This window comes from Ornithorhynchus anatinus, chromosome 11 (assembly GCF_004115215.2).
Source record: "Ornithorhynchus anatinus isolate Pmale09 chromosome 11, mOrnAna1.pri.v4, whole genome shotgun sequence".
Classification (NCBI taxonomy): Eukaryota; Metazoa; Chordata; class Mammalia; order Monotremata; family Ornithorhynchidae; genus Ornithorhynchus; species Ornithorhynchus anatinus.
Genome location: NC_041738.1, coordinates 35,077,171 through 35,092,296, shown reverse-complemented (window position 1 = coordinate 35,092,296; position 15,126 = coordinate 35,077,171). Strand labels below are relative to the sequence as shown.

The following is a 15,126-nucleotide window of genomic DNA, read 5'->3' as shown; positions in this document are numbered from 1 at the left end:
AGCCCCTTGGGAATCTCATGTTGCTCTAAAGAGCCCTCGGGATCCCAACTTGCCCTCAAAACGCCTATTATCCTCTCCATACACCTCCGGAGTGTGGAAACAAGCGGCTGAGAGGCAAAGTTATGACAGACATTTATTTCAAGAGTTGGCACATCAGCCACCTCTCCTTTTAGCACTCCGTGTGTCATCAGCATTTTAGACTGACAGCCCTGTGTTTTGTGAATGCCGTTCTCCCAGAGAGCCCAGCATGTGATAGAGCGTCCCCCCCCCCATGCTTTAGGCCACGTCCCCGGGCGGACACGAGGACGGACGAGGAGCATTAAGTTCTAGAATCGTGTGGGCTGTACACGGCAAGAAGGGCCGGGAAGGGGATGTAATACCGGCTTCCGGACCGGGAGTTCTATCCTTTCATCTGCTCCTTCTTGCGTGAATCTTAATCGAATCAGTTGACTTCTCTGGACCTCAGTTCTCTCCCCAATGGAACAAAAATAACAATCTGCATTATGGGGAAGACGGTAGGACTAGCTTCCCTCTCCCGATCCGCTCCCCCACGTTAGCCCGGGGTGTGTTTCAGGGCAGAGATTAGTGGGAGGCAGAGCTGTTACAAGGGCATCTCAACCATGTCATTCGAACTGGGCCGCTGTTTGCCGGAGGTCTTGTGCCACCTCCGCCCGGACCTCCACCGCTCCTGTGGGTTTTCCTCTGGGGCACAGTCACTACCGTCCCTGAGGGGACATTTGCAGGGTGACCCCCAAACCCCATTGACCCTGAGCTTCTGGTGAAAGCAGCAGTTGATGTGCCACTGCAGCGCAGTGCAAGAGGGTGGCTGTGGGCAAGACCAGAGTGGCCCACAGGGATCCCGGGAAAATCCTAGCGAGCCGGCGTCTGGGTGGGCTGACCTTGGCCACATCTGTAACCGTGGGAGACGGGGTGAGGAAAGGAGCTGTCAGCTTCACTTGGGCTCTTCCGATCATTAGATCGTTCCATCCCAAGTGTTCAGTACAGTGCTCTACACACAGTAAGTTCTCAATAAATACGGTTGATTGATGTAAGATGGACTGTAAGCTCGTTATGGGCAGGGAACATGTCTACCATCTCTGTTATATCGTACTTTACCAAAGGCTTAGTAGAGTGTTCTGCACGCAGCGCTTGGTAAATAGGATTGGTTCACTTCCAGAGCTTGAAGGAGCAGCTTGCAAACAATAGCCAAGAGAAGAGCCACTATTGTTCCTCATCCCTTCACCCCACTCTCCAACCTTCACCTTGGGGATTTCCCAGTGAGTTTTGGGGAGCCAGCTTGTCCCCGGCATAGATGCATGGGGCCTGGCTTTTGTGATCCCATATTTCTGCCATCATCATTAGTCCCTCCATCCCAAGCATTTCTGGGTTATTGGGTCCTCGAAATGCAGCCTGCTTCCCAGATAAGGTTAAGTTGTGGGCAGGGAACGTGTCTGCCAACTCTGTTGTATTGTACTCTCCCTAGTTCTTAGTATATTGCTCCGGACACAGTATGTGCTCAATAAAAACCATTGATTGACTACTAGGGCTTCAAGTCCTAAAAACCCATGAAGCACAGACATTCTGCTCCTCTTCCCGTACCCTCGTACCTTCTCCCTCTTGCTCTGGGTCCCACCCCGCTCCTGGCAAAGGCCCCGAATTCTTCTGAGATGATAGGAAGGATTTGGAAGTGAAAATGTTTGCTCGCTCTCACTTTCTGCCAGGGGACATTCCTATCCAAGGTTGATGCCAGTTTCTTCTTATCGTATCCAGTGGAAAAAGAGTAACACATCTAAATGTGAGAAGCAGCATGGCCTAGTGGAAAGAGCGTGGGCCTGGGAGTCAGAGGACCTGGGTTCTAATTGCTTGCTGTGTGACCTTGGGCAAGTCACGTAACTTCTCTGTGACTCAGTTACCTCATCTGTAAAATAGGGATTAAATCCTCCCCCTTCCAATTTAGAGTATGAGCCACATGTGGGACAGAGACTGTGTCCAACCTGAAAAACTTGTATCTCCCCCAGAGCTTAGAACAGTGCCGGACACAGAGTAAGTGCTTAGTAAATGGCATAAAAATGAAAAAAAGAATAATAGTTCTGAGTTTGGAAATCAGATGAGTTCCTGTCTCTGGTTATGAGGTTTAATTGGTCTGATTCTTATCAAGTTCTTAGGTCAAGAGGAGAGAGCCCTGACTAAACACTAGTGACTACATGATCCCTACAGGGAGCATCCTCAGTCTATGATAAGAGCAATAATAATGGTGATATTCATTAGGCAATTACTATGTGCCAAGCACTGTGCTAGGTCAAATCTCCCCATTTTGGGCCTCTGAAAACTCTGCGGCTGATGGGGGATTAGGAGAGCAGGGTGGCTTCCAGAAAATAAATGACTGGGAAATAGAGTGAATTCAGAAAGCAAATGATCTCTTCTAAGGAACTCCCAAGGATAACCAAAAGGGGACATGGGATAGTTGACTGCTTATGGACAAGAACAGTCTCTCCATGTCCCAGGGATTAAGTTACAGCAGTAAATAGCCCTGATAAAACAATAAACTCACAGCACACTCAGCCACCCTCAGAGCCATTCCGTACCCTCCAGCGAACACTCAACTTGAGAGGAGCCCGGAGAACAAAACTGCCCAGCTAAAGAGGAGCACAGAGAAAGGCTTTCCGCATCTGCCATTTGCCTCGTAGGTTGGCCCCGTTGCAAGCCAACAGCCCAAGCCGGTCTGAAGCTCTGAGATTTCTCAGAAGGCTCTCGAGCAGAAAGGAGCCAGACACTCTCCAGGGCCTATATTGGGAAGTATGAAACTCTATATGACAATTAAAGTCATTACAGTCTCTCAAGACTTTAAGCTCCTTGTGGGCAGGGAATGTGCCTATCAACTCTGTCATATCGCACTCTCCCAAGTGCTTAGTTCAGGCCTGAGAAGCAGCATGGTGTAGTGGATAGAGCAAGGGCCTGGGAGGCAGAAGGTCATGGGTTCTATTCCCGGCTTCACTACTTGTCTTCTATATGATCTTGGGATGTTGTCTGCTGTGAAATCACTTCACTTCTCTGTGCCTCACTTACCTCATCTGTAAAATGGGGATTGAGACCGTGAACCCTACGTGGGACAGGGTCTGGGTCCAACCCGATTTGCTTGTTTCCACCTCAGCGCTTAGTATAGTGCCTGGCACATAGTAAGTGCTTAAGAAATACCATTCTTATTATTAGTAGTAGTAGTAAGCACTCAGTAAATACAATAGACTACCATTCTGGGCATTTCTGTTATGGGACATTCTCTAAGCACCTTTTTTTTTTCCACTCTAGGACCAATCGCTGGGGAGGAAGAGTCCAATAACCCCTTGGATTTATACAACAGATAACTCCAAAGAGCTCAGAAGGCTTACAGGTATTTATGTGAATTTCATAACATCCCTGGCAAAATGTTTCCTCAGCCTTATTTTCCCGAGAGGAGATCTGCCATTCAGAGAGGCTAAGCCATCTGCTAGTGTCGTCCAGCGCTTAGAACAGTGCTTGGCACATAGTAAGTGGTTAACATATACCGTCATCGTCATCACCCAGTGAGTTCGTGGCAGAGTAGGGTCTAGAACTACAGGCCCCTAAATCCCACTGAACCGCACTCACTCAGTTTGCCAGTTGGGCTCCTAGAGAGTGAAAATCACGGGGGATTGAAGACCATTCTAATCCACTCTTGCCCTTTAATAATTAATAATAATAATTGTGGTATTTGTTAAGGGCTTACTATTTGCCAGTCACCATTTTAAGCACTGGGGTAGATACAAGATAATCAGGTCCCAGAGAGGGCTCACAACACAAGTAGGAGGGAGAACAGGTATTGAATCCCCATTTTGTAGATGAGGGAACCGAGGCACAGGGAAGTTAAATGACTTGCCGAAGGTCACACAGCAGATTCGTGGTGGAGGCAAGATTAGAACCCAGGTCTTCTGACCCCCAGGCCTGGGGTCTTTCCACTAGGCCACACCACTTCTCAGTTTCTCAGCCTTCCTAGATAGACCGCTTGGTCAGCCTGAACAACTTCAGTGAAAAGCGTATATCCTCTTACCAGATCTCAGGGAACTCCCTGAAACACTTGGAAATCTATAGCAGGAAGTGGGATGGGACCAAGTGCTTCTGCTCATGAACAGCTTCCAGGTGGGAATTCAGAATTTGGTGAAAGCATTTTCCAAGGAGGTTCTACCACTTCAGGGAAGAAGTGTGACCTAGTGGGAAGAACCTGGGCTTGGGCGTCAGGGGATCTGTGTTCTAATCTCAGTTTTGCCACTAGCCTGCTGCTAGGTGACCTTGGGCAAGTCACAACTTCTGGATCCCTCAGTTTCCTCGTCTGTGAAATGGGGATTCAATACCTGTTCTCCCTTTTTCTTAGACTGGGGGCGTCATGTGGGGCCAAGACTATGTCTCACCTGACTGTGTTTCTTGTATCTACCCCAGTACTTTGCACAGTTCTTGGTCCGTAATAATTGCTTAACAAATACTGTTGTTGTTATCATTCTTATTATTATCATTAGAGCCCTGGTTTGGTAAATGTTGGGATACTGTGGCAGGACCCCAAACAGCAGAGGGCTGTGGAGAAGAGGAGGATTGAAGGGCAAAACCACCAGGAAATAATAGTAATCAGACATTCCTGTTGGACCTGGGTTCTAATCCTTCCTCTGCCACTTGTCTGCTCTCTGACCTTGGGTAAGTCACTTCACTTCTATGTGCCTCAGCAACCTCATCTGTAAAATGGGAATTAAGACTGTGAGCCATATGTGGGACAGGGACTGTGTCCAACCTGACTAGCTTGTATCCATCCCAGTGCTTAGAACAGTGCTTGACACCTAGTAAGCGCTTAACAAGTACCATAATTATTATTATAAAGACCCCCAGGAATTTTCATTTGGGGATATTGTCATGAATTTCTACTCTTAACAATAATACTGATTTTCCACCAGTGTCTTATCCTCCACCATTCACCGGTTTCTACCTTGAAGAGGAAAGACTATTGGTCGGGTAGTGTAATGCCTGCCGCTTAGCAATACGGTTTATAAAGCCATCATTGCAGGACTGCGGAGGCATAGAAGAAAGAAAGAGGTAGAGTGAACTTTCTATTTAGTCTGCCTCAGAGAAATCTCCCTGGGTATTTTTAGGCATTTTCAAGTGCCATTTTCAATCTACATGTCTCTCCCCTGGCCACTAGCCTGAAATCCAGCGTGGTAACAACACAAAGCTATTGGCTGGTCTGAGAATCGGCGAAATCAGAATTACAAAATCCAGCATGCCAGACTATTTTGGCTGAAGTCTCTTCCTCCGTTGATCTTTAATATTATTTTAGATGGTTCTGCTGGCCGATCAGTAGGAGCTCAACTCTTGTGGCATCGAAGGCACATGACGTTTTAGGGGACAGACGTACCACTGACTTTAGACTCTGGATGGAGGATCTGGAATCCTGATGGAACTTGGAAAAGCACCGCGGAGTCCAACTCAGATCAAATACAATTTGCTCCTGTCGTCAGCTGGAACTACGTCCAACTGGGCTGATGAGGAGCACGGGAGGGAGGAGAAGCATGGTCCAGTGGAAAGAGTCAGGAGTCCAGGGTTCTAAGTCCAGCTCTGTTACTGCTCTGCTGTCAGTCACATCGGTGCTCTGGGCCTCCTTTTCCTCATCTGTAAAATGGGTCAATGGAAAGAGCCTGGGCTTTGGAGTCAGAGGTCATGAGTTTGAATCCCAGCTCTGCCACTTGTCAGCTGTGTGACTGTGGGCAAGTCACTTAACTTCTCTGGGCCTCAGTTACCTCATCTGTAAAATGGGGATGAAGACTGTGAGCCCCACGTGGGACAACCTGATTCCCCTGTGTCTACCCCAGCGCTTAGAACAGTGCTCTGCACCTAGTAAGCGCTTAACAAATACCAATATTATCATTATTATACCTGCTCTCTCTTACTTTAATTAATTGTGCTATTTGTTAAGCGCTTACTATGTGCCAGCCGCTATATTAAGCCCCGAGTTGTATATAAGCCAATCAGGTTGGACACAGTCCCTGGCCCACATGGGGCTCACGGTGTCAATCCCCATTTTACAGATGAGGCCCAGAGAAGTGAAGCGATTTGCCCAAGGTCATACAACAGACAAGCGGCCTAGCCTGGATTAGAACCCATGACCTTCTGACTCCCAGGTCCGGGCTCTACCCACTGTGCCGTTTTAGACTGTGAACCCCATGTGGGGCAGAGATAATGCCTGATCTAATTCTATTGCATCTGCATCAGAGCTTGGCACATCACAAGCACTTAATAAATGCCATAATAAGAAAGATGTCTCTAGGTGATTCAGAGCTTAGTCATAGGACTCAGCTCCCACCATTTACTCAGCGGGCAGGGACAACAGAATTCCTACGGGGTGTCCAGGGGGTGAGTGGCTGCCAAAAAGAAGAGTAACAGCTGAATTCTGAGCATTGTCAGTTGTGGCTGATGGCTGTGGGATGGGATGGGATGAAGGTAGGGAAGAGAAAAATCACTCGTCTGGTTAACCGATGTGGAAGACCAGAATTCAGATCATTAACCAACTTTGCCCCAGATGCTTGCCCTGGCCTGCTCCACTTACTGAATCTCTCTCTCTCTCATTCAGCATCCCAATATTTACTGTTCCCCTCCCCTGCAAAGACACATTCAGTATCACAGTATTTACTGCTCTCCTCCCCTCCAAAGACACACATATGCTGCCTGCCCAGGGCCATGGCACTTGCTGTATTTCCCTCTTGAAATATATGCTCTAGACAGAGGTCATGAGATTTGCCAGATTTTCTCTCTTCCACTCTGTCTTTTTTTTTTCCTTTTTAATTCACAGTTTCTTCTGGCTCATGATGCCTGAGTATGGTCATAGTGTTGGGATAGTTGGATGATTCTATTGTTATTACTGCTATTGAGAAGCAGTGTGGCCTAGTGGAAAGAACGCAGGCCTGGAAGTCAGAGGACCCGGATTCTAATCCTGGCAAGTGGGAACTTGTCTGCAATGTGACTTTAGTCAAGTCATTTAACTGCTCTGTGCCTCCATTCCCTTTTCTGCAAAATGGCGCTTTATTAGCTGAGCTCCCTCCCACTTAGACAGGGGGCCTGATTATCTTGTACCTTCCTCAGCGCTTACTACTGTACTTGGCACAAAGTAAGTGTTTAGCCAAAAGAATACCACACCAACACCAACACCACTCCCTTCCAGGATCTCAGCACTGGCCCACTGAAATGCTTTTCACTGTCAATTACTAAAGTTATTAGAATCTAGGATAGGCTTGTTGGGGAAGGGATTGGGAAAAAGAGAAAATATAGAAAGGAAAGTACAAAAATCACCCAAACTGTGTGTTCGCCGAGATAGCTCTGGAATTTTCAGCTATCTTTAAAACTCTAGGAACTATTTACAGTCTCAATCACTATTTTCAGCTTTTCAGTAGGCAAGTCCAAGGTGACACAGATCGTACAAACAAAAAAGTAATTGTTTCTTCCATGGGCTTTGCCATTCTTACAGATCCTTCCTGCCTGGCCTCACACTCCTTCCTCCCCCTTGACTCGTAGCTTCTCGCAAAGCCCATTGGCCACCTTGTTTGCAAGGAGAAGCAGCGTGGCCTGGTGGAGTGAGAAGGACTGGGTTCTAATCATGGCTCTGCCACTTGTCTGCTGTGTGACCTTGGGTGAGTCACTTAACTTCTCTGTGCCTCAGTGACCTCATCTGTAAAATGGGGATTAAGACTGTGAGCCCTATTTGGGACAGGGACTGTGTCCCACCTGATTAACTTGTATCTACCCTAGCACTTAATACAGTGCCTGGCACGTAGTAAGCATTTAAAAAATACCATAAAAAGGGAGCTTTGTTGGCTTTTGTTAGGGCACCCACCCAACAAAATTGTGCATTAGATAGAAAAATGCCCTTGAGATAGTTAGAAGTTTCTCAATCTATTGTTTTTTAGAGGGAAAGGAAGTGTTGGCCCAGGGTAGCAGGATGGGAATCGGAACCCCTGGGCCCTTTCTCCAGCTTTAACTCTGACTCACTGTGTCACCTTGGGGAAGGTAATGCAAGCTTGTGTCTGACAGGAAAGGTGGCTAAACACTTGAACAGCTGAACAAGAAAGCTGGAGAACTTATGGATCTCCAACTCTGAAAAGCCTTTTAAAAAAGACAAACAGCCACAACTGCCCAACTATGATAGATATAGGACCATTCTGCCTGGAGACAGTGCTTTGAAAATTCCTTCTAGCTCTCAAATACCATGAAAGCTTTATGTTTCCTGTGCCCTTTCTCTTTACCAATGCTCAAAAATCATTTATTAACACCCCCCATCCTCGCCCCACACCCCCCAAAAGCAGCCCTGGGATAGACATCGGAGGAGGAATCAGGCGAAGGGAATTAAAATACTATTCTTCCCGTTTTCAGATGTGGAAGTGAAACAACCAAAGAAGGGAAAGTTACTTTTCCCCAAAGACACCTTGATTTCCATACCTGGAATCGGGTTGACACAAAGTTCTTTCTACGGCACTTTTGAGATTTACTGAGGAGCAAACATAGTATAAGCCCTAAGTCTCCTTGAAATAATTTAAATGATGAGAAAACGACCCAAGTAAGGCAAGCTTTGCTGTTCTCCCTTCAGCCTGCCTTTGGGACGTCTCCGCTCCGTTCTCAGGCACGCAGATTGCATCTCCCAGGTTGCTTCCATGCGCCTTCGGCTGTCTCCCATGGGCCGTCTGTTTCCGGGACTCTTGCTGAAGCTGTTCCCATGGAAACCTCAGCCGAGGCCCAGGGGATTGGGCAAACGGTAGCTCAGAAAGGCAGGATGATTTTCATCCGTAGCCCGGTGTGAGGGAGAAAGCAAAGGAACTCTAACCAGACCTTCTTTCCTGATATCATGTTGCTTTCATGGTAGTGTGTGAATCAAGGGCACTAAGATTAAACAAGAGATGGACTAGTCTCAATGGAGGAATGACTGTTAGAAAAGAAGGGCGGCCTAGCGGAAAGAGCATGGGCCTGGGCGTCGGAGGACTGGGTTCTGATACCGGCTCTCCCCCTGGTCTGCCGTGTGACCTTGGACAAGCCACTTAATTCTCTGGGCCTCAGTGTCCTCATTTGTAAAATAGATACCTGGTCTCCCTCCCCCTTAGACTGTGAGTCCCCTCTAGGATAGGGACTGAGTCCAACTTTCCTTTGCATCTACCCCAGTGCTTAGGACGGTGCTTGACACATAGTAAGCACTTAACAAAAACCATTATGATTATTATATGAGCCAAGTATGCACAACAAGACTATTAAGAACCTGAAAGCAACATGTGGGAGTATGATGAAGCAGCAGAAAACTGAAATTTCAACTAACTTGAGTTGTGGATTGCAATTATATGCATTACCCCAGGGTATAAAGTTGCCAGTTTGATAAAAGCACTAGAATTAAGCAGGGATAAATGGGATCTTTCTTTAATGTTAGCATTCTTACTAAACTTCTCCAAATATGGTTCTTTACTGGAAATCACAGGGCCCCACCAGATTTAAGATATTTCTTTCTCTGGGGCATCCAATTTTAAAGTTCTTACTAAGAATAAACTTGATTCTCCTAGTACTTGATCCTGTTGCCTGTTATTTCCAGGGTAATAAATAAACTATCCAGAACCCTGCTCGGAATCGCCATTCAGCCAAGCAGATATGATTGTATTCTGGGGTAAACCTCCACCTCTCCCCCAGAGTTTAGTTCAGTAGTTTGTACAATGCACGTGCTTAACAAGTTAGTAACAATGATCCAATTTTATATACTACCAGAGCCAATTTTAGGGCTGGGTGTTGTGTAAAACCACCAATTTAGGAGTCCATCCTTAAAACCAGCTCGTATTGAGTATCTTGAAGGTCAGTTCCCAGTTTGTCTGGTTTTGGCTTGTTCTGTCCTGGGGTAGGGACAGTGGTTTAAGTTTAAAGAGCAGAAATTATCTCCCATTGAAAACATTCTACTTCCTGGAGCAGTTTGGATCCCCAGAACCTAAGGCACTCAGGTTCAATTCAGGGATGGTGATGAGCAGAAGTGCTGGAATAAGGTGGTCAGAGGTCCCAGGGCTAATTTTATCGCATATTGATCTTTGATCATTACCATCAAAATCATTAAATGCACATCTAGTTGAGGCCCTGAAGGGTGCAAGACAAAACAAACTACCTGCTTGGAATTTTCAGTCTTGGACAAACAGTGTTGATGCAGCCAAGGACTGTATAATACACACAGACACACCAGTAGTCTGGGGCCAGGGGGATGGGCTGCAGCCAATCTAGCTGTTTCAGATTGAAAATTTGGTGGGTCAAATGACTTGAAAATTATCTGATTCTTGAGAGCAGGGTTCATATCCACTACCTCTCTTGTACTCTCCCAAGTGCTTAGTACAGGGCCCAGTGCAGAGTTAATGCTCAGTAAATGCCATCGATTGGTAGTGTTGTCCTAGAATTGTCTTTCAAATCAAGCAGTGTGGCCAAGTGGAAAGAGCACGGGCTTGAGAGTCAGAGGACCTGGGTTCTAATCCCGGCTCTGCCGCTTGCCTGCTTTGTGACCTCGGGCAAGTCCCTCAAGTTCTTTTTGCCTCATTCACCTCATCTGCAAAACAGGGATTAAAACTGTGAGAGCCGCGTAATAATAATGATTGTGACATTTGTTATGAGCTTTCTTCGTGGGAGCACTGTTCTAAATGCCGGGAAAAATACAAGATATTGAGGCCAGATACAGTCCCTGTCTCACCCAGGACTCACCAACCAAGGTGGAAGAAGAACAGAGATAAAATCCTCATTTTACAGATGAGGTAACAGGCACAGAGAAGTTAATTGACTTGCCCAAGGTCACACAGCTGACAAGTTGTGGTTCTGGGACTCAAACCCAGGTCCTCAGACTCCTAGGCATGTGCTCTTTCCATGAGGCACAAAGCTTCTCGTGGGACATGGACTGTGCCCAACCCATTTAGCTTGAATCAACCCGAACTTTTAGGGAAGCAGCGTGGCTCAGTGGAAAGAGCATGGGCTTGGGAGTCAGAGGTCATGGGTTCGAATCCCGGCTCCACCCCTTGTCGGCTATGTGACTGTGGGCAAGTCACTTCACTTCTCTGTGCCTCAGTTACCTCATCTGTAAAATGGGGATTAAAACTGTAAGAGCCGCATAATAATAATGATTGTGACATTTGTTATGAGCTTTCTGTAAAAAGGGGATGAAGACTGTGAGCCTCACTTGGGACAACCTGATTACCCTGTATCTACCCCAGCGCTTAGAACAGTGCTCTGCACATAGTAAGCGCTTAATAAATACCAACATTATTATTACAGTGCCAGGCACATAGTAAGCTCTTTACAAATACTATTAAAAAGAGTCAAGGAAGAGATATGTATCATCAACCTAACATTCAAGAATAAAGTTCCAAGCCCAACATTGTTTATTTAGGTTGCTTTGCTGGGTAGGAACAGACTGGCCAAATGGTGGACATCCAGGATCTCTCTCTCTCCTTCCTCCCATTGGTTTCTGACTTTTGTTTCTGTCCAAAAAGATAGGGAAGAGGAGACAGGAAAGTCAAGGTAGTTTGTGAGGGGATTGTGTTCCATGATGTCCTCATTAAAAAGCCCTGCAAATTATTTCAACCATCCCTCTTCCTCCCAACTGCCTCTGGAGTTCTGCATCTTTTCCCAAGAAAGCGTAGTTATTTTTTCCTATTTTCATCAAGTTCTCTTAGCTGCCTTTGTCTTGGTTGAATCTCACTAGGTTGGTTATTCCTTGCTTATCAGCCTGGCCTTAGTTTCCCTGTGTAGTTTCTCTGATGTTCACACCACCTCCCCATCTGGGATCATCCATGCCGTTTATGAATTTACTTCTTGCTCCTGCTTCCAGTTTGTTACGGAAATATCCAGTAAACCCAAGTTAACACCTCCTCCCGGTAGCTCTCTGCAACCCACCTAGCCCCAAACACAGACACAAGTTGCCATTTATCATTCTCCTTTGTTTACAGTCCAGGCTCTGCCACTTGTCTGCTGGGTGACCTTGGGCAAGTCACTACACTTCTCTGGGCCTCAGTTACCTCATCTGGAAAATGGGGATTGAGACTGTGAACCCCACATGGGACAGGGACTGTGTCCAACCCAATTTGCTTGTATCCATGCCAGCACTTAGTACAGTGCCTGGCACATAATAAGCGCTTAACAAATACCTTAATTGTTATTACTATTATTCAATCATATTTACTGAGCATTTACTGTGTGCAGAGCACCGTTCTAAGCCACAGTGTCCAGAGCGGGGCAAAGCGCTCGGATCCTAGCCAACTGGAATTCATTTGTCAAAGAACGAGACACTCAACTGCCTTTCTGAAACCCAGATCCGTTACACCTAATGTGGTCCTTTACCTAATTTAATACACTTACTTTTAAAAATCAAGGGTGTCATTTACAATTCGTTCTGCCTACTATTCATGATTTTATTATCCTCCAGATGTTATTTCTCCTTTAAAAAAAAATCCTAGGTATTTAAGTGAAAGCTAGGTAAATTCCATCAAAATATAAATTCCCTGAAGGTAGGGACTATGTTTGAATGGTCTGTAGCAACAGTGAACGGTTCTACTAACTCTGTTGTATTGTACCTTCCTAAGTGCTTAGTACCGAAGCACTGTGGCCTAGCGGTTAAACCACGCTCCTGGGAGGCAGAAGGACCTGAGTTCTAATTCCCACTCCACCACCTGTCAGCTGTGTGACCTTGGGCAAGTCGCTTAACTTCTGGGGGCCTCAGTTACCTCATCTGTAAAAAATGGGATCAAGAGTGTGATCCCAGTGTGGGACAGAGACTGTGTCCAACCTGATGAACTTGTATCTATCCCAGGGCTTAGAACAGTGCTTGGCACATAGTAAGCACTTAACAAGAACTATAATTATTATTACTGTGCTCTGCACACAGTGAGCACCCAATAAATACAATTGATTGTTCTGGCCTTCGGGAAATAGACCTGTATGAAGTGCAAGCGATGGAAATTCCCAGCAGTCTTCAGGTCTAATTCATTTTCTCTTTGGGCACTTGCTTTGTTCTGGCACTTAGGAAGCAAATCTGCTAATCTATTCAGGGACGTTAGCAACTCAGCAAAGGCACCGGAGAGCCTGATTTTGAGATCCTCAATTTGACACTCCCCCCTGCGAGTATTCTGTCTTTCCTATGTCGCCATTTTCTCTGCAGTATAATGGGAACGCTTTCATTTCTGGCAGCGTCGTGAAGAATGGCCAATAGTTCCTCAACTACTAACAATGTAGTGCCTTTTCGGTGCAACTGAGTGCAAATTTGTGTTGGCTATGTTGAGATTGCTTCCATCTGCTCCCAGAATTCCTCAGGAAACATAAGTGCTTAGTACAGTGCTCTGCACACAGGAAGCGCTTAATAAGTACGATTGAATAACTGGTGAAGGAAAAAGTCTCAGTGCTCTTCACCTGCCTGCCATTACTGGGAAGCTCTGTTATGCTGAAGTTGGGGGCTTAGGGGGCTGGTGCCGGAAGGCTGGGAAGACTGTGGAGGATTGGGCCTAGGATGGTCTGGAGCTGGGAGAAGCCTGAGAACTATTCCCGCCCAGCAGCGATGGAATGCTGCTTTTCCTGTTGTTTTTGCTAAATTTCCTGTTATTTTTTTCCCTGTGTGTCTGTGGTCATTTCCCCCACTTTCAGATCATGGTTTTCTTGAGGGCCAGGAATTGTGCTTGAAGTGATATCCTTGTATCCATTCCCAGTGATCAATCGATTGTATTTATTGAGGGTTCACCGTGTGCAGAGCACTGTACTAAGCGCATGGGAGAGTACAATACAATGGAGTTTCTAGGCACGTTCCCTGCCCCAGAGGAGCTTACAGTCTAGAGGGGGAGACAGATATTAATATAAATTATGGGTATGTATGTAAGTGCTATGGGGCTGAGGATGAGGGGTGGTGGATAATGGGAGCAAATCCAAGTGGAAGAATGACGCAGAAGGGAGTGGGAGAAGAGGAAATGACGGCTTAGTCGGGGACGGCCTCTTGGAGAAGATGCACCTTGAATAAAGCTTTGAAGATGGGGAGGGTGATCATCTGTTGGGTATGAAGGGGGAGGGAGTTCCAGACCAGAGGCAGGACAGCACAGTGTTTTGCACATTGAAGGCCCTTCACAATGGTCATAAATACACACCAGAACAATGGCACAGCAACCAGAGGCCAAAATGCAAAGGTCAGTAAGAATGCAAGAGTGAGCCTCTGCATTCAAGCAGGAGAGATTTACATCCATGATCTCATTGCTAATCAAAAGGCAGGGAACTGATTCTTCCCCTTGTGGCTTCTCTAGGATTTTTGGGTGAAAAATTGGACTAGCTCCTCACCTTTCCTCAACTAATTCAATGTCCTGGGGCATTTAAAAAAAATCCTCTGGGAGATATTTTCCTAGGTACAATGGTTGGACTTTCTGGCCCTCCATATAATAAGCACTATCAGCAGTATAGCAGTAGCATTATTAGGAGGATGAAGAGAACAGACTCACAAGGAAAGAATTACAGGGAGAATTCCACAAAAACAATTCTGTCAAAAAACACAATAAAGAGACTAGAAGTGCAACGCTGCTTCGGGGTGGGGGGGGGGGGGGGTGGAGAAGGAAAATGGTCTTCAGGTTCCTCTTGGCTCCAGGTCCCTCCTGTTGTCCTAGGTACAAACTGCCACAAACTTCACACTCTTCTCTCTGCAGGAAAGGTAGGCTCTCCTTCTCCTCAGTCACTTGCCGCCTATCTCCAAGATGATCGGAAGGCGACGGCGACGGGCCGGAGGCTAGAGTGTCCTTACCTGGGTCACCAGCAGTCAGTCAATCACTCGGGCGTGTTTATTGAGCGCTTACAATCACTCTACCAACCACTTGGGCGAGTACAGTACAGCAACACAACAGATACAATACCAGCCCACAGTGAGCTTACAGTCTAGAGCGGGAGACAGAGGTTAATATAAATAAGTGAATTATAGATATGTACCTAAGTGCTGTGGGGCTGGAATGAGCTTATTATTGTGCTTATTATTCATTCATTCATTCACTCATTCAATCGTATTTATTAAGTGCTTACTTTGTGCAGAGCACTGTACTAAGCACTTAATAATAATAATGTTGGTAT

General features: G+C 46.2%; 1 long non-coding RNA gene across 2 annotated transcripts in view; it reads left to right on the top strand.

Moving 5' to 3' along the window:
- The window catches only part of LOC103171184, a 34,592-nt gene that overhangs the window by 4,896 nt on the left and 14,570 nt on the right, over positions 1-15,126 (top strand). For both annotated transcript variants that reach the window (XR_003762885.2, XR_005660539.1), the window contains exon 2: positions 3,307-3,388. This is a non-coding gene — a long non-coding RNA (uncharacterized LOC103171184). The remainder of the gene's footprint in view (positions 1-3,306; positions 3,389-15,126) is intronic.